The sequence below is a fragment of the Odocoileus virginianus genome, chromosome 12 (genome assembly GCF_023699985.2).
Source record: "Odocoileus virginianus isolate 20LAN1187 ecotype Illinois chromosome 12, Ovbor_1.2, whole genome shotgun sequence".
In the NCBI taxonomy this organism is placed as follows: Eukaryota; Metazoa; Chordata; class Mammalia; order Artiodactyla; family Cervidae; genus Odocoileus; species Odocoileus virginianus.
The window spans coordinates 17,402,121-17,407,301 of NC_069685.1; positions in this window are offsets into that span (position 1 = coordinate 17,402,121).

Sequence of the window (5,181 nt, forward strand, 5' to 3'; positions counted from 1 at the left end):
ATTTGCTGAGTGATCAAAGACCTGTGATCATGCCCCTCTGCATAACCTCTCAACTGGAAATTTAAGAACAGTTTTTCCCCTTAGCCATAGGTGTTGCAGATGAGAGGCTAGGTTCTCATTTTTCGTGGTCAACAGGAAATTGGGAATGGGCCATCCAGAGCTTGGAAAAGAAATAAATGGTCCAGATTGTCCAGAGCAGTTGTTTAGTCCCTAAGTCATGTCCGACGCTTTGCGACCCCATGGACAATATATAGACCACTAGTCTCCTCTGTCCATGGATTTCCTTCTGCAGGGGATCTTCCCGACCCAGGGATTGAATCCCAGGGATTCAATCTCAACCCAGGGATTGAGTCTCCTGCATCTCCTGCATTTGGCAGGCAGATTCTTTACTATTCCACTACCTGGGAAGTCTTATATACATATATATATATTTACATATATATATATATAAATTAATTAAATAAAATATTTGGGATTTGCAGGTGATTCCTGTAGGGGGCACTGCTACTGTCTAATTAGGCTGTATGCCCCACTAGGCTGGATGAGTTTCAGTGCTACCTAGAGCACTAAACTGGTGGATATAAGGTTATATATCTTAGTCATCACAGAGCAGGGACTTGGACACGATCATTGCTTTTCTGGTCCTTTTCCACAGTTAGCGCTGTCTTCAGGCCTAAATCATTCCCATGATTTCACGTGAACCAAAAAAAAAAACCAACTAATGTAGGTGTTACATAATCAGAACACTAGTACCTAGAGGCAATGCTTTTTGCCATTAGTCAAATATTTTATTTGTCTCAGTTAACCCATCTGGACTGCTTTGTACTATTTTTCAACCACAGAAAGTTTCACTTTATTTTAAAGCAATAGAACATAAGACAATTATGATATTCTTGGGCATTTCCTTGGTTCAGAAGTGAGAAATACAAAATAAGGCATTTTATTAGATGATTTGAATTTAAATTTTCATTTTTCAGGGGGAATAATACATACATCTACAGCCTAACCATTAAATTCTAATTATGACCCATTTAAGAGATAATTTTTTTTAAAAAATCATTATTTGAAAGGTATTTTCTGATATTTCCATCTCTCCCCACTCCCCTGTTAAAAAAACCCAAAACCCTAAGCAAGATTACAACTGGACCATGGAAAGGATGATTTTTGTTTCTGAAATCTGGTTACTTCTGTCTAGAACCAAGTCAAAAGTCCCTCTCTTGGGAAAGAGTCGAAGTTTTTGGAGGGCACACAGGAGCAGGGAGGGAGTTAAACCACTCCTGAGCACCAGTGGGATGACAGGGCAACTTCACTCTTTACTTGCTAGAATGAGCTAGTAAAAAGTTTTCCTTTAGATGAAATCATGCTTTAGATGAAATCACTGATTTCAGACCTTGCCTACCTTCACTGTGGCCTCCAGGGTCCTTGCCTACCTGCCAGGATAGCTGTTGTGCTGAAACTCAGATAGAATCATAAGTAAAGGGCCTGGCTGGGTGCTCACTCATACATTCCTTCTTTCATTCATTCATCTTTACATAAGTCACTGTTGAGTACCTGCTACATGGCAGGCACTGTTCTAAACAGACACTAAAACAGACAAAAATCCTTGTCTTCAACAGACTTCTATTCAAAGGTACATTTCTAGTAGCTCTGGTGTCCTGCTTTCTGTTTCCATGGTTACTGATATAGGTGTCTGCAAGTATGGCTGGGGTTCAGTGTTTCTTCCGGGTACTTTTACTACATGCTAGCAAAGTCATGCTCAAAATTCTCCAAGCCAGGCTTCAAAGTACATGAACCGTGAACTTCCAGATCTTCAAGCTGGATTTAGAAAAGGCAGAGGAACCAGAGATCAAATTGCCAACATCTGCTGGATCATCAAAAAAGCAAAAGAGTTCCAGAAAAACATCTGCTTTATTGACTACACCAAAACTTTTGACTGTGTGGATCACAACAAACTGGAAAATTCTTAAAGAGATGGGGATACCAGACCACCTTACCTGCCTTCTGAGAAATCTGTATGCAAGTCAAGAAGCAACAGTTAGAACTGGATGTGGAACAATGGACTGGTTCCAAATTGGGAAAGGAGTATGTTAAGGCTGTATATTTTCACCCTGCTTATTTAACTTATATGCATAGTCTTACATTATGCAAAATGCCAAACTGGATGAATCACAAGTTGGAATCAAGATTGCTAGGAGAAATATCAATAACCTCAGATATGCAGATGACACCACCCTTATGGCAGAAAGCAAAGAGGAACTAAAGAGACTCTTGATGAAAGTGAAAGAGGAGAGAGAAAAAGTTGGCTTAAAACAAAACATTCATAAAACTAAGAACATAGCATCCGGTCCCATCACTTCATGACAAGTAGATAGGGAAACAATGGAAACAATGACAGACTTTGTTTTCTTGGGTTTCAAAATCACAGCAGATGGTGACTGCAACCATGAAATTTAAAAATGCTTGCTCCTTGAAAGAAAAGCTATGACAAACCTAGACAGCATATTAAAAAAGCAGAGACATTACTTTTCTGACAAAGGTCCGTCTAATCAAAGCTATCATTTTTCCAGTAGTCATGTATGGATATGAGAATTGGACCATAAAAAAAGCTGAGCACCGAAGAATTGATCCTTTTGAACAGTGGTGTTGGAGAAGACTCTTGAGAGTTCCTTGGACTGCAAGGAGATCCAACCATTCCATCCTAAAGGAAATTGGTCCTGAATATTCATTGAAAGAACTTATGCTGAAACTAAGCTCCAATACTTTGGCCACCTGATATGAAGAGCTGACTCACTGAAAAAGACTCTGCTGCTGGGAAAGATTGAAGGTAGGAGGAGAAGGGGGCAACAGAGGATGAGATGGTTGGATGGCATCATCAACTCAATGGACATGAGTTTGAGCAAGCTCAGCGTGTTGGTGATGGAGATGGAAGCCTGGTGTGCTGCAGTCCATTGGGTCACAAAAAGTTAGGCTGAGTGACTGAACTGAACTCTTAGAAGTGACTTTCTCAGTGTGGTGCTTCTGATTGATTACTTGCAGACACTTTCCCCCCACTACAAGGCATTTCATACTATTTAAGGAGGGAGAAATTCATGCCTCAGCTTACCCCGTGCCCCAGGCAATGATTCAATGTACTCCAATGTACAATGATTCAATGTACCTCCAATGATTCGAGTACTTTCGAAAGGTCTGGATCATCAGCTACATTGCCCCTTCCCAACAGTAAATTTTTCCCCAAGCATTTTCCTCTCCCACTGCCACTTTTTAAAAATTAATTTTTATTGGAGTATAGCTGCTTTGAGCTTCACAGATGGCTCAGTGGTAAAGAATCTGTCTGCCAGACAGGAGACACTGTTTCAGTCCCTGGGTCAGGAAGATCCCCTGGATAAGGAAATGGCTACCACTCCAGTATTCTTGCCTGGGAAATCCCATGGACAGAGAAGCCTCGTGGGCTAAAGTCCATGGTGTCACTAAAGGGTCAGACACGACTTAATGACTAAAATAGCAACAATATTGTGAAGTAAGGGGTAATTTTTTAAATTGGAGGATAATTGCTTTACAATGTTGTATTAATCACTGTACAGCAAAATGATTCATATAGATATAGCGTATGCTTATCTTCTCTTTTTTGGATTTCTTTCCCATTTAGGTCACCATAGAGCATTGAGTAGAGTTCCCTGTGCTATACAGTACATTCTCATTAATTATCTATTTTATATATAGTATCCAAAGTGTATGTATGTCAACCCCAGTTTCCCAATTCCTCCCACCCGCTCTTTTCCCCTTTGGTATTCATACATTTGTGTCTCTATTTCTGTTTTGCAAATAAGTTTTTCTGTCACATTTTTTCTAGATTTCACATATATGTGTTAATATACAATAAATGTTTTTATCTTTCTGATATATTTTACTCTGTATGATAGTCTCTAGCTCCATCCACATCTCTATAAATGACCCAGTTTTGTTTCTTCTTATGGCTGAGGAATATTCCATTGAATATATGTACCACATCTTCTTCATCCTTTCCTCTGTTGATGGACACTTAGGCTGCTTCCATGCCCCAGCTATTGTAAATAGTGCTGCAATGAGCCCCGAGGCGCACGTGTCTTTTTGAATCATGTTTTTCTCTGTATATGGCCAGTATCTCCCACTGTCATTTTAACTGTATGAGTCTTACCAGGCTTCCCACAGCCTTCTTTACCATCACACATGTGCTACAAATGTGATCTTAAAAGGGAGGGTCTACATCCAAAACTCTAATCTCACAAAGGTGTTTTTTTTTTCTCCCACCTCTATATAATTTTGTAGATGTAAATAAAAATGAGAACAGAATACTTTCCAGCTTCACTAGACAGAATCAAGCTCAAAGTCCAATGGTTGTTGCCTCCCTTTATCTAAGTGTCTAAGCTCTTTTGTTAAGCTAAAATAATCTCCCATACATATGAAATATTTCTGTTGTTCATTTGGTCAGTGTGTCCAGCTCTTTGTGACCCCGTGGATTGCAGCACGCCAGGCTTCCCTGTCCTGCACTCTTTCCTAGAGTTTGCTCAAACTCATGTCCACTGAATCAACGATACCATCCAGCCATCTCATCCTCTGTTGCCCCCTTCTCCTCCTGTTCTCAATCTTTCTCAGCATCAGGATCTTTTCCAATGAGTCTACTCTTTGCATCAGGTGGCTAAAGGATTGGAGCTTCAGTTTTGGAATCAGTCCTTCCGATGAATATTCAGGGTTGATTTCCTTTAGGATTGAAGTATTATACACACACACACACACACACACACACACACACAAACACATATATATATATATAATAAACATTTCTACTAAAGGTGACTTTTAAAAAAGCTATTTGAATATTTCCCGGTTTTTTATTTTAAATTAAGTTATTTCCATGTGCTTGCTTCAGCAGCACATATACTAAAAGTAAGCTCTTTCCAATTTTTATTGTAAAAGTAATATATAGTCATTTTTAATTAAAAAATAAATGTAGAGAGACAAGAATATAAGCAATGTTTTACTAACCAAAGGAAATGATACTTATAATTCCATTACATTTTATATATTCCTATCTCACAAAAATATTTTAAAATAATTTTAAAATAAATTATTGTCCCCCATACAGAAAAACATAAAGAATTAAAAAGTTCCCAGTTTTCCCCCCAATAGCATTGTTTAATCACT